The sequence below is a fragment of the Coptis chinensis genome, chromosome 3, assembly GCF_015680905.1.
Source record: "Coptis chinensis isolate HL-2020 chromosome 3, ASM1568090v1, whole genome shotgun sequence".
Taxonomy (NCBI): domain Eukaryota; kingdom Viridiplantae; phylum Streptophyta; class Magnoliopsida; order Ranunculales; family Ranunculaceae; genus Coptis; species Coptis chinensis.
Window position 1 is genome coordinate 109096917 of NC_141458.1, and position 15827 is coordinate 109112743.

At 35.9% G+C, this 15827-nt stretch overlaps 1 long non-coding RNA gene across 1 annotated transcript; it reads left to right on the forward strand.

Moving 5' to 3' along the window:
- Positions 1-8551: 8551 nt before the first annotated feature.
- On the forward strand, positions 8552-10068 carry LOC147512851 (uncharacterized). Its single transcript, XR_015215124.1, has 3 exons — positions 8552-8881; positions 9417-9706; positions 9840-10068. It is a non-coding gene; the product is annotated as an uncharacterized LOC147512851 (long non-coding RNA).
- Positions 10069-15827: the final 5759 nt, after the last annotated feature.

A 15827-nucleotide genomic window follows, 5' to 3' on the forward strand; every position in this document is an offset into this window, starting at 1 on the left:
CTTTGGCTTTGATTGCTAGGAATGAAAGAGATTATGATTACCGCACCGAGCATAGTTCACGAATTGTGCCTAAAGATGCTTTTCTCCTTATATATGCTGCGAAGGTCTATACAATTAATCCATTCAATAAATTTAAGGAGTAATTAGAGAAGGCAAAGACGGAGTACAAATTTGATGGGGACGAGATTGTCAACAATGGAACCGGAAGCTACATGGTGAAATTCAGAGACCCGCAGAAGAAGTCCGTTTGGAAAGTGAGTTTCAATAGAAAAACCTTAGAGGGAGACTGTGAATGTAAGCATTTTCAGTTTATGGGGTTACTTTGTGGTCACATGTTAAAGCTTTTTCAGTGTTACGAGCTCGAAGAGATTCCAATGCATTTTCTTTTAAAGCGGTGGATGCAAAAGGCAAACACGTATAGAGCGGAGTTTGATACTGGATTAGTGGTTGGCCATGAAAACCATAAACCTTTGAGAGTGGCTCATTGTATTAAGGTTGGTTCTCAAGTGGCTTATGATGTAGGGAATATTGTTAAGGCTTATTCATATTTTATAGAAAAGATGGGTGAAATGGCTATTGGAGTTTCAAAGTTGAATGAAACTTCCGAAGGAGTCGCATATAATGAAGAGCCTCCAGTTGAAGAGCCTTCGATTGATACCTCACAGGTTAATTGATTTTAATGTTTAATTTGATATAGGTTTAATGTTTAATTTAATATTAATATTTATTTCATTTTGACTTTCAAATCTTTATTTAAGATATTGATTTTGAATCCTAACATTTCTCAAACAAAAGGGAGAAAGAAGAACGCAGAGAGATTTAAATCCCCTAGGGAGATAGCCCTAAACAATCCAGAAAGAATGTGTAGAAACTGTGGAAAGATTGCTAACCATGACTCGAGAAATTGTCCAGAGAAAAAGAATATGTAATTTGTAAAATGTAAGTATTTTTTGTTATTGATTGCGTTTTCATGGTCTATTATTAAGGATACTGATGCAAGCTGAAGTCTGTCAGAGTTTTGAGTTCTATCAGAGTTAAGGGTGTTAGAGTTTTGAGTTCTGTCAGAGTTAAGGATACTGATGCAAGTAGAGTTAAGGATAATGATTATTAAGAGAGTAGATAGAAATAGTTTTCGTTCATAGTATACATATCTTGTTTTCTTTTGAACTTGTGATGTGGATGTTTGTTTTAATTATGATTGAGATGGGAAATGATAAACTAGATCTTTGAGTTGAATTGAATTGTTGAAACTCCATTGCCCAAGATACAAATGAAGGTGCACTATGGGGGAAAATTCATTGACTATGGTGACTACTGCTAAAGATTATATTAATGGGTCTGATTATTGAATTTTCAATGTTGATGCAAAAAATTTGTGCTTGGTTCGATTGAATGCATTGATTCTTACACTTGTCCCGAACCCATTTCGTTATGAACTTGAGATTGGTGGTGACCCAATATATTGCTTAAATGGGGATAGACTAAATATAAAGAATGACAATGATTGTATGATGTTTGTGAAGGATTCTGATGTTGATAATACTGGGTTTTGAATTTATTTGTGGAATTTGTTGTTGTGCCTCCTAAAAGATTTTCAATTGGGGATGGTGAAGTGTTTGAAGTAGTATGTGAAGGTAATGGGGTGGAAGAGATAACAGAGGGGTATCTCAAATTGACCCATGAACATTCAGTGTTCATACTCCTAGTGGACTATGAACACTGAATGCTCATACTCTTGTTAGACTATGAACATTCAGTGTTCATACTTCTAGTGGACTATGAACACTGAATGTTCATACTCTTGTTGGACTATGAACATTCAATGTTCATACTCCAACAAGAGTATGAACATTCAGTGTTTATAGTGTATGAACACTGAATGTTCATACTCTTATTGGACTATGAACATTCAGTGTTCATACACTATGAACACTGAATGTTCATAGTCCAACAAGAGTATGAACATTCAGTGTTCATGTTCATAGTCCACTAGGAGTATGAACACTGAATGTTCATAGTCCAACAAGAGTATGAACATTTAGTGTTCATAGTTGATGCAGTACAGTTTGCCAATGCATATGTCAATGAAGTTGGCATACGTCAATGAACTGGAAAAGTCGGTAACAAAGTCGGAAAGACATGGATGTAGCCATATTTGATTGGAAACGTCAAAATAAGCATAACCCACAGCTTTGCTGTGGGCATCACCCTCTCAGGCCCTAAATCCATCGTTTAGGCTTTCAAAATCACGTTTTTGCCGTTTTAGGAAAATTTTGTTTTTGCTATATCTTTTGATAGGAGAGTCCGTTTTCGATTTGGTAAGTTGGGTTAGTTATATTTTGATTAATAGTTTCTTAATATGTGGTTATCCCAAAACTTTCCATTTTTGAAAAATTTCGAGTTTTGTGGTAATTAGGGTATTTCGGGTAGTTTTTTAATATGAATGTTCGAGAGTATGAACATTTATTGTTCATAGTCCAATTGCCACAAAACTCGAAATTTTCCAAAAATGGAAAGTTTTGGGATAACGACGTATTAAGAAACTACTAATCAAAATAGAACTAACCTAATTGACCAAATCGAAAACGGACTCTCCTATCAAAAGATATAGCAAAAACAAAACTTTCATAAAATGGCAAAAACGTGATTTTGAAGGCCTAAACGATGGATTTAGGGCCCGAGAGGGTGGTTCCCACGGCAAAGTTGTGGGTTATTCTTATTTTGACGTTTCCAATCAAATATGGCCACTTCTATGTCTTTCCAACTTTGTTACCTACTTTTCCAGTTCATTGACGTATGCCAACTTTATTGACATACGCATCATATGCCAACTTCATTGACATATGCATTGGCAAACTATATTGTATTAACTATGAACACTGAATGTTCATACTCTTGTTGGACTATGAACATTCAGTGTTCATACTCCTAGTGGACTATGAACATGAACACTGAATGTTCATACTCTTGTTGGACTATGAACATTCAGTGTTCATACACTATGAACACTGAATGTGCATACTCTTGTTGAAATATGAACATTCAGTGTTGATACTCCTAGCTAGTGGACTATGAACACTAAATGTTCATACTCTTGTTGGACATTCAACTTCCAGAAACCTTTAAGATTCTGTGCGTCCAAAACCAAGAAAGGTGACCATTGCTTGAACTTAGAAGAAGCGCACATGTTTGTATCGTTTAAGTTCATCTCTAAAACAACAATCGAACCGAGCCCGCTTCAACATCGAAAACACAATTCAAAGTTTGGTTTTCTCGTCCTTTCCTCTTCTCTCTCTCTCTCCTGTTTCTTGATTTTTCTTTCTCACCATGCTTTCTTGAAACTTGAAAGCCAGCCACGACAAACAACTTTGATCCTAGGTTATGAACTTCGTACATCATTGAAAAGAAACTTAGCTGTGACAATGTGACATCGGAAGTACACCAAGCTAAATTAAAAGACCAAAACGCTGCTAACCTTGCTATCAAGATTCTTGACCTAAGCCAAACTGCTTCAAACTGCTTCAACTTTCTACTCGATTGAAGACCTACCACCACAAACCCCAACATTCTTCCTCATTTACATATCAAAATCACTGAAGATAACTATTGGGTAGTTATGCCCCTAATGAACCATGGGTCTTTCAGCAATCTTGCATCAAAGTTGAACTCTGGGTTAACGGAAATTGAGGTTTGTACGATTTTGAGAGAAGTTGTGAAAGGGGTCCAGTTCTTGCATGAAAATGGGTGTGCACACAAGGATTTGAAGATGAGGTCCACAAATCAAAAATGGGTTCTTCAAATTTGGATGCTGAAAATCGAAAATAGGGGGTTTTGGGATCTTTTGATTTTAAATTTGGGTACGTGAATGAAATAGAATAGTTTGTTGGAGGAGAGGCGTTTGTTTTGGGTACGGTTTGATTTTGATTTTTGATAGTTAAAATGGAAATTTCGGTTTTTGGAGAGAGAGAGAGTGAGAAGGTAAGGGTTTTGATCGCAAAATAGAAATGAAAATTGGAAGAGAAAGACAGTAATTTACCAAAAAATACCCCTGTTATATTTAGTTAAGACAATATTTGGGCTTTTGATTTCTAATTTAGATTGGGTGATCCAACGGTGAGTTTTAATTTTGTAAGGTTCTTTGGTTAGATTTTTCTTTCGTCAACCTATCCGCCCGATATATATATATATATATATATATATATATATATATATATATATATATATATATATATATATATATATATATGGGAGGGATAGAGCCATTGTGCAATCTTGTAGCCACATTATAGGCACAACAAATCCCGGCCCTTTATCTATTCCAATCCAACGGATATGACATAAAGTCCTTCTCCAGCCATCTCCAGTTTTAAGTGAGGAAATAAGGGAGGGTAGTTTTGGAATATAAATTTGACCGAAACAAAAAAGAAAACATTTTCACCCAAAAATTTGATCGATCATCTCTCTTCCAAACATTATCTTCTTCACTCAACCATTGACTCTCTCTCCAAAATCAATCCGTATACACCACCCTCTCTCCACCATTCCAAAACTAGGCGACTCCACCACTCTTCACTCTCCAAAATCAGGTGATTATTGAGCTCCACTTCTCCCTCTCTCTTAATAGATAGTAATTGATTTCGATTATGACCAAAATTTTACTTCGTTTTTAGTGAATTTTTCTTATAAGAGTTTGGAAACATAGCAATGTTTAGTTTCTAATTGACAATTACTCATTCTATTGTAAATTTACTGTAATTGAAAATTATGATATCTATACATACTCTGATTAAAAGGATTCAAGGCCTCTTAAGGTTTTTTCTTTTTTGGTATTTTGGGGGTATATAGCGTCTTGATAGACTGACAAATAAGCTATATAAACTCTAAAGAACCACGTCTCCAAGATGATGCAGATTGTTAATTGTGTGGATATCCCTTTTTTGTGTTTGTGGTTCCGAACGCTTTGTGAAGAGCGTTACTTTTTGGTTTGAGGAATAAATGATAATTTTGACTTGGAAGTTGGAAACCTAAAGTATCATGCATTCAAGATGATAACGATGATGACAAGGCTCAAGGACTGGGTTCTTCATAGTTGTATACTTAATTAATTAATTATTTATTTTCAATCAATTAATTTCTATCAAGTGATGTTATTCTACTTGAACCAAGGCATCAATTATTGTATCATGGTTTCCGCAGCATATTTAAATAATTGTTAGAGTGATTTGTATTCCCACAATCCCCCGTTTGTGTAGTTGATGCATATCATTAATTATGTTTTTCCCTCTGTTTTGTGACACGAGGTATAACCTTTGCCTTCAATATTTTAGGTGACTAGCCCACGAGGAGATGAAAATAGGTGAGTGCTTCTTGCTTTTTCAACTTGTGATTACGCTTTGACGTTGATTTCAGTGCTTGCAAAATGCTTAGTTGGCAACTTGGCATGAGTAATCCGATCTGTAATGAAATTTAGAACACAAAATATATGACAAAATATTTGAATCAAATTTCCAGTAATGAAATTTCATTTATAGTAATTAATTTACAATTATTGTAAATTAATTATCCTTGAAATGTGTTTGTTGGTTTTTGATTTTGAGTATGGTTTGTTGATTTAGAGTAATTAATATTGATTTATATGTTGGTTTGTAGGTTTTGCCATAGGTGGAAAGAAATCTCTTTAACAGGTGTGGTGATTCCACTCATTATTCAGAGAAATGTCGTTCGGTGACCACACCGTGTTGTAATCGACGAGGAGGAGAACGAAGACGAGGACACAAATGATGATGAAGATGATTGAAATTGTTTGGAGCTTGTATTTTTTGTATTAGAGTGTTGAGCGTTGGAACTTGTGTTTGTCTATTCTAGAGTGTTATTGGATCTTCCGTAACTGTTAGTGTTATGGGATCATTTTTAGTTTACTTGTTTGTTAAGGCAATAAAATCTTGTGTTTGAGCTTGTGATTGTTAGTGTTATGGGGCGGTTTGTGACTGTTAGAGTATTGGTTTTAACCTGTCAGAGCTTGTATTTTGAAGCTCACACACAATCTTGTGACTGTTACAGTGTTATGGGGCAGTTTGTGATTGTTAGAGTATTGGTTTTAACCTGTCAGAACTTGTATTTTGCAACTCAAAATTGATTTCCATTATATTTGCAGCTTGAAACCTAAGATTCTTCTTAGCAGCTCAAAACTGGTTTGCTATAATTGGAGCAACACACAATTAACAACACATGTTAGAGCACTTATAAGTAAAACATGGCACAATATTGGTTTGGTAATCTTGTGATCTTCACTCTTGTTATTCTAATGAAAATGTGAGCACTTATAAGTAAAACATGTCAGAGCACTTATAAGTAAAACATGCTAGAGCACTTATTAAGTAAGGGGAACATGTTAGAGCATTGTTTGGTAATCTTGTGATATTTACTCTTGTTATTCTAATGAAAAAGTGAGATCGGTGGCCTCAAATATTCTACACCCTTTGGTATTTTCAGTGTTAGATTGTTAGTCAGTGGCCTCAAATATTATGCACCCTATGTAGGGGGTATAATGCCAACAAGTCTTGCAAGCCTATTGGGAGTTTGTTAGAAAGACTATTAATGTCTCTCTCTAATTGACACATAAATGATTGACATAGATTTTGGATGACAAGGAAAACACTTGCTGCTAGAATCATATGCTGTATTTGAGAAATTGAGAATCTAGTTAAGATGATCCACACTATAATGTTGTTCAACATCAATTTGACATCAATAATCTAATAGTATGATATACTTTGAACTCTGAACTGATTGCATGAAAAAATGTCAGAAACTATGCTGCTCGCAATACACACCACTTACACATATAAGCAGCAACCCACACAGTAACACAACAACAACCCACACAGTCACACATCAGCACACGCCACCAACACACACCAACAGCCCACATAGTCACACAGCAGCCCGCATAGCAGCACACACCTACACCACAAGCACATTGCACACACCACACCTACACCACCACTTGCAGTACACCTTTGCACCATCAAAATAGAATTGGATCCCGATGGATTCGAACCATCAACCTCTCAATTATTTGAGCGCTCTGCCATTTTGAGCTTATGGATCCATTGTATCACATATACGCATCAACAAATTACTAGAGAAAACACATGATTAGCTCACAAAAAATATGTAAAGAAGCGAAAAACCTATATATATGCAAACTCAAGGTTCTAACTAAACCACTACCAAACCTGACTCAAACATACCCATTTGAGTTAAACTAAGTACAAGATATAAAAACAATGAATACCCGAGTTTTTGTTTGACAACAACAACAACAAAATTAGAAAGAAATGCACGCAGACTTGCATCTAACTAAATGGATCATGAAAATTTTGGAATAAGGGGTGACAATCATACATTTGAAAAAATAGCAAACACCCATATAATACAAAAGAAAATGTGAGAAAAAAGAATCCACAAGATCAAACATATAACTAACCTTTAAGATCACTAGACCCGACCCACACCTTTATTTAGAACCTAGGCCATCCCAATAAGAAACTTCTTACTACATGTACGAAGGACCTGGCCATGGAAAAATGACTTTTTATTATAGACCACAAACCAACAAGAACAATATGCATTCAGGTTTGCTTTAAATTTCCTCCTAAATACCCACTTAGGAAAGCTAAACAAAATACAAAATAAATTCATTAATCCTAGATAAAACCAATAGAATCATATTTTATATCATAGGACACCATAAGCACAAGAACTATATTTATGGTAGCATGATAAAATATGATTCTGTTATGCCCTTGATAATTATGGTCCATGTTATGCCCTTGATAAAATATGATTCTTAAAGGCATTGAATAATTGATTTTAATTCTGAATTGCTTAAGTTGTCATGAGAGATGCATGTCCGTAGAATCAAGTTTAGGTGCATCTGAAATACTTTAGATTTGAATCCATGCTCTAGCAATTCAGTTACTTGAACCTGTTTTGTTGTTGTTTGTTATTCCTTTTTTTTTATTCCCTTTTTCCAATTTCTCTTAAATTCTCATTATTTTTTTTCAAGTGTTGAATACAGTTTAACATGAGCCACAATATTAAGTATTGTGTAATATTAAGAACTACATGACTGTGCAGGGAAATCTGGTAAGCTGTATAATCTTTGGTGACTTAATTGTAAGGCATGTGTTCTTCATGTGAAATATATTGTGCATGGTCATAAATGGACTGGAATCCCCCAATGGTATGGCCGTATGGGGATTGGGGATTGACACCATCTGTTCATTGGTGGTTTGGTTATCGTGTTGTCCTTTTTAAGTTACTAATTTGTGGTCTTCAATGATACAAGAGTTTCTGAATTTTTTGAATAGAATCTGTTTTGCTTGCATTGGATTTTGCGTATTCATTCTTGGCTAAGGCCCTCTTTCATCTTCTGTTTTTTGGGTTTCTCTCAATTAATATTACACTTGTAATTTTCTCTATGCTGTCGACTTTGGATAGGGTCATGCTTAGAAATATGCACTAAGAATACCATTATTTTACGTAGGATCGGATCTTCGGGGAACTATGGCGACAATAAAACACGGTGAAGTCGATGCAAAATTTAAGAAGAGCTGGAATGACCTCCCACAATTTGTTCCCAAAGGAATTCTTAAGGCTTCACATGGTTCTTTATTAGCACCAATTGGATGGCAATGAAAATTCCCGATGCCATTCGTTCTCAAAAGGTCATTGCATTCTCACGAGAGACGATGCGGACATTGAGTCTCTTGCGGTGAAGCTCATGGAAAAATTGAAGTCAATGAAGGACATTGTGAACGACAGTTTATCCGTAAAAGAGTACTCACCTACACCTCCTAAATATACTGCTGATGAGGTACATCAACAAACATACTGATTAACTCTTATCGTTATTTACAACAGCCTATGCCAGTTCCTAAAGTACCATGTTATTACTAATGTCAACTGTCAAGACCGATTTAGGATACTAGCTAATTAACATGTTGTGTCCAAATTATCAATTCAGAAGCATCTTGAAAGTGAAGATATGGATATAGCACTAAGCTGATGACTATTGACAACCCATGTGTGCTATCATCACAACCACCTTCATAGTTTTCACATCAAACTGAAGCTATTTAATACTATGGGACTCTAGCAATTCAGTTACTTGAACCTGTTTTGTTGTTGTTTGTTATTCCTTTTTTTTTATTCCCTTTTTCCAATTTCTCTTAAATTCTCATTATTTTTTTTCAAGTGTTGAATACAGTTTAACATGAGCCACAATATTAAGTATTGTGCTCCAGTTAACCATTGAGTAAACTTGGCAATTCTCTGTTTTGAATTCCATTTTTTGAGTAAATGAGTGCATTTCTTCTTAATCTTAATATCAGTTTAATTTCTTCTTGCAGTTGCATCTTCGGAGTAAGATGACTCACTGATGCAAAAGGCTTAGAATCAGCGGTCAAGCTTCTGAGGATGAATTACAAGCAGCAAGGAACTTTCCATTAGCACTTCGTCGAGTTTGTGCTGCTGGTGAAGGTGGGAATTGGAAGATAATGGGAAGTAGTTCAAAAATTTATGGCAAAGATGGGAATGTCGGGTACAAGAAGCCGTTCAGTTTTTATAGAGAGAGGCCTGGTCGTGATGAAAAGACAGAAAGTTACTGAAACTTGAGTTTTCGTACCTGGTTCATAAAATAGTGAGTTGTCTTTTAGGGATTTTTTAGTTCTGTTAGCATGTCTTAATGGGAAAACAGGTCGTATCTGGGTATCCGTTAGTGTGAACTTCTTTTGATTCTTTTGTCCCTTATTTTAAGTTTTGATCTGAAGCAGTTCTTCCTCAAATTGAACCAGCTGGGTGAGCCTCGGGCTTTGATCTTTGAGGCAGATGTTGAAGGAATAAGGGCTGCTGTAGTTGAACTAGCTGAGGGAAACTAAGCCGTTCACCACCTTAACAATAACTTGATTTTCGAATTTAAAGAATCTGAACTCTACAATTCCGAACTATACGTCTGGGAAGTTGAATTAATGGGTATTTGAATGAACTGATCCACTTATACTATACCAGTCCGATCTCCTTGGGTATCTCCATTTCCGCATCTGAGATTCGCAAGAACATCAAGCCAGAGACAGAAGTCACAAATATTACAATTGTCACTCACTTTGTGCACGAAACCACCATTTTGCCAACTTGATATGCGCTGACCATTAGCTTTTAAAGTCGGGTTGGCAATCCATAGTTTAAAACGTCTTGATTTCGCTCGAGGCCTGCGATCCACTATTACCATGCCCCAAGCTGATCTCCCTTGCTTAATCTCATTAGAGAAGTCGCAACTGCCTTCAGATCTATGGCACTGTAACTGCCTTGATCCGACGGAGGAAGTAGCAGTGGGGTTTCATGAGCATTGGTTAAGGACAAATTAAAAATATGATGAAAGTATACCAGTTCAGTGTACTGGACCTCAACTGGTTTCTCTAACACCAACAAAAGATACATCTTTTGTAAAAGGTTTCCCTTCTGCTATTAAAACTCACATGGAGAGCCAACATAACGGGGGATTACTTATTGAAAACAATTACGCATTTGTGAACTCTCAGTCTGAAGTCCCCCATCGGTGGGAACGAGTTAGCACACCGCAAGAGGCCTTTACGCTACAGGACCAACCACAGGTATGCACATTTACTCAGCTACTCATCAGTAAATCTCATTCATACTTGAATCTGTACGTACCTTGCTTTATGCCTTTCTATAACTGTTTTTTATTTACTATACTTCATCTAAATCCATTAGCCTGCTGTTAATCGAGAGATCCTGAAGTTTCATATATTGTCACAACATGTGAGTAGAATCAGGTTTCCCGTTTAATTAGGTGGCCTAATTATTGAGAGTTCAAGACACAACACACGTACGTACACACTCTCCTACAAAAAAAAATTGTGTGCTTTCTCTACAAATTTGCTAGCTTCCAAAAAACCCAATTTGAAGATTAATAAAAAATGGCGAAGTAAAATTATGTTTACACTTTTCGACAATTTTTTTTTAACATCGCGTGCATAGCACGTGCATCTTGCTAGTTTTTATAGTTAGTATATCCCACAAAACTGATTTTTGTAGTTCCCAAAACTGATCTGGCTCATTTCTCTCTCATGTCCGTTTGCGGAGAGTCCGCTTAAGAACCGGACTGCCAACTATAGATAGATAGATAGATAGATAGATAGATAGATAGATAGACTAGGCTTCGTGGAGCGATTTTCAGTCCCTTTAAATAGATAGAACTATAGAAGTAGCCCACTGTAGGAACAATAAGGGACAGGCAAAGCAAACTCCTGTAGGGACACACATTTGGAGATCGTCCTACCCAATTCAAGACTTCATCCGTGAAATGAACAATAAGTTTTACGCGATATGGAAAATCACATTTCCCATGACAGGAGCAAGGGCAATAACTGGAGTAGGAATAAGGTGCTTGTCAACAAAAGCAGGACTTCTTGCCAAAGCACGAAGGGGTTTACATGCATGAGCACAACGGACTATACACTCGGCAGGAAGTCTACTAAAGATGTCAACAATGATCTCATTGGGTAGTTGCCTATCAGTTGAACTACTCGGATAGAATAGTTGATATACCGTTTCCCAAAGAAACTGAACGCATGATTGACATGAAAACCCTACCATGATATCTGTAGCGAAAAAATCGGAAGTAAACAAATTAAACATTAAAAATATAACAACATAGCCCAGCACATACAGTTAAATAAATACTAATGAACATGAAAAAGAAAATGATTGCGAGATAAGAGAAGCCTAAGCTAAGGATAATCAATTATTTTAATTCAGTCTAGAAACAAATACAAACTCAAGGATTATCAATTGAAAGCATCAGTGGATCAGGTAGGGTTCAATTCCTAAGGTACTCGCAACCCAAACATCGGTTTGGTGGTGGTTTTTTTTTTTTGGGAAGTGAGCAGATTGTATTGATGTGTTGAAATATACATAACTATATTACACATCAAGTTCAGGGGCGGCTCAAGGCAATCGGGGCCCTAAGCAAAGTTCGAATATGGGGCCTTCTAGTATTAATATATACCAATAAAATTATTACATCTTATGGATGTGTTTACATTATTTCATATGAATGCAAACCTCAATTTATTTAACAAAAAATTTAGAAGATAACAATTTGTAAAAATTGGTCCCAACATTTTTTTTTCTTGAATAGTCATTTCATAAACTTAAAACTTCAATAGATTTATTTAACTAAAAAATGCACAGGAGAGAGAAAAAGAATTCTACACCAAATAAAACAATATATGTAGAAAGAATGAGGGATTATAGGGAAAAACCAAAGAAGACAAAAAAAGGATAGAGGTAAGGTTGAAGCGTTGGATTCAATGCCTCGCTCATATTTGATTATTTTGTTATAGAGTAATGAAGAACTTTAATAAATTATAGAGGTGTATATGTTTTTTTGTTAGAGAAGGCGAAAATGTGAGGGAAACAAAGGGATTTAACATGACTTTATAGTTTCTAATTTTCCAATGTAAAAACGTTTATCTAACAGATTAAAATAAATGAAAAACAATAATGGGTTTTTTTTTGGCTAATAAAGCAATAGTGGGCAATGAGCCAAAATATATTGGGGGCCCCTTGGGTTGCGGGGCCCTAAGCGGTTGCTTATTATGCTATGGGGTAGAGCCGGCCCTGATTAGGTTAGTTGAAGGGGATGAGGACTGCATCATTGTAAATAACATTATCTCTTCCCTACTAGGTAGGTCCAATATACATTTACCAATCATATGCACAACACCCTTGGGTTAGTTCACAAATCTATAGATCGACATAAAGGGCATTTCCCATTTAGACATTTGGTGACCCAGTTGGGTCTCCCTTCAAACAAGAATGTCATAGTGCTAGCCATTGTAAACACATAGTTTGATGCTGTGTGAGTTGATGTATTAGCTTCTCTCCAAGTGCTGGAGAATGAAGATCCTTAGCTCTTGTATTGTCTTTTTGCACTGCTTCCACCTTTGTTGCATCTGCCATGGTAACATATCTGAGTTAAACGCTTGTACTGCTGCACCAAAATTGGATTCTACCAGGAGTTTCCTCCATCCTCTTGCCACTGCCATTTCTACATACACTCTTGAATATAGCCATACATTCTGCGAAATAATTGGTATTGACACCAATTTTCCTCCATAGAACCAGATGAAAGTCTCCATTAGAGTTTTTAAAGGTTGCTCCAATAGATGCCGGACCTGGGGTTCCCCCTTGCAACACCATCACAGTATAGTGGATTTTGATGGTGCCATGATTAGGGGATTTCCAAAAGCAAGTTTTGATATGATTGAGGTGCTTTGGGAAGCTTGATCGTAACTCCCCAACCCCTCAATATTGCTTGATCAACTGAGCTCTTTACCGTGCCTTTAGAGAGATGCTCACTTTGTCGAATGCTTTTCCAGACTTCATTTTTACAGAAATCCAAATTTCCTTTCTTGTCTTCAAAGATCTACTATTTCTACGCTTTCACAAACCAACAAGTCTCCAATGATGGTTGTGATAAGCGCTAAAAACTGTAGTTTAAACCCCTTAATAGTATTCCATTTAGGCCAATTATATTTATAATAAATAAGAGTTAGTACTGTTTACATGCTTTTGTGTATTTCAGGTCTTGAAGCTGTTTATATGCTTAAAGACGTCATTTTGTATGGAAAACGAGTCAAGATGATTGCTAGAAGAGTCCTATGTTTAAAGCCCAAGAATCAAGAAGAAAAAGCCTTTTCAAACCCAGTCAAAGCTGGGAAGTCAAAGTTAATTCGGTAGAAAAAGGACAAAAAACCACCAGAACTTAAAAAAGGCATATCTTTGAACTCGGCCTCGGAATTGGGCCTACTTTATGTCCAAATGACTGGCTCAGAACGAGCTTTCCAATGGTCCTAGACGTGCCCTAATCAGAGCTGTAAAAATAGGAGAAAAGGGCACTGAAGTATTTTCTAGCAACATTGGCCCTTTTAGACTTAACCTAGTGGACTTTGGGCTCACTTTAGAGGCCCAAAGTCTAACCTCCAGGCTTATGCACGAAAATGTAAACCTAATCCTTTCCTATATAAAGAGGATTAAGGATAAACTAAAGACTTCTCTCTCCATCATTAGTTTAATTTTAATTATGGTTCTTATTATTTCTTCTCTCCTATCTCTTCCCCCATGGTTTAATATAATTTAGGTTTTATGTTCCTAGCTTAAAAACTCCATTAAAATACCTTCAAGTTATTATTTAATTCAACATTCAAGTTATTCTTTACATTATGTCTTCTTCTTATTCTTTATTCTATGATAGTCTAATGAATCATAGCTACACCTCCATTAGAGGGGCTTGATTGAAGCTTTGATGAGGAGTTGATTTATGTCAGTGTAGAGTAGTTGCTATTATAGAGCTTCAAGCCTAGGTTTCTCTACTTAGACATAAGTAGAATTAACCTAGGCTAGAGGATAGTTAATCCGCCATGAGAATGGGTTTAAACTTCATCTTATGTTAATTATTATATGACTAGAGATACCATAAATAATTAGGGATCATGCATTAAAGGCCTAACCTTTATGTATAAATCTTGTGTGAAAACATAAAGATTAGGGTTTTTGCAACAATCTCTCTGCTAGAATAATTCAATTGTCTCAAATAGGAGAGGTTCTCCTAGACTTTATCAGGTTCTTAAACTAACCAATTCCAAGTCCACGTAGAAGAACCAAATCTTAGTTTATAAGAAATAATGTCAGAAACCACTGACTTTTAGGTAGTAAACAAAGAGGTCTGCACTGATCAAATGATTAATTAAGTCGTAACACTACTACAGAATGACACATATACCACGGTCAATAAGAACGTTTATACCATGGTTCTTCCAAAAACCGTGGGAAATACTTATATACCACGGCGGAAATTTCTTTGGTCATTGGTTTACTAGTATATGTCACAGTTACATGAAAACCGTGGGATAAGTTGGGCCATATACCATGGTTAGTTTTTTTTTTCAGCATGAGAATACTCCACACCCCCACTACCTTAAACATAAACAGTGGTATATAAATTTTCCACTTTCTACCGTGGTTTATGACTTTATGCCAAACAAGGACCAAAATATCGCACATATATCCGATATATCGGTATTTTGGTACACAGATATCGATATTTTCGACATATATCCACCGAATATAGAACCCTTTTTTCTCGCTATATATCGGAATTTCCGATATAAAATTTTATATCGCCGATATAATCGATATATCCGATATTTACGATATATATCGGTTGACTTTTTGATCATTTTTTAATATAAATCCGATATTTCCAATATATTTTTGATATATATCCGATATTTCCGATATTAATTTCTGATATTTTAAATAGTTTGGACTGGTTACCAAAAAAAAAAAGGATATATCCGATATATATCGGTTTTTGGGTACACCGATATATATCCATTTTGGGCCTTGATATCGATATTTTGGGCCTTGATGCCAAATAGTCAAATACGCCAAAAAAAAAAAAAAAAAAAACAGCGAAACTCATTCAAATTGGATATTCCCGCTATTCTCTCGGTCTCTCCCCCACAACTTCTACAGTTCTACGACTCTTAGGATTCCCGCGGGTTTACGATTCTCACAGCCCGTTTGGATAAAAAACTGCTAGAATTAGAATTGCCGTGGACTCCCACAACCTTATCTCGTGAGAAACGGGAATTAGATTTTGGGAGAATTATCGCAAAGTTAGTTGTGGCCTATAAAACTACAACTCAACTCGTCTTCTTCACATCAACTCGTCA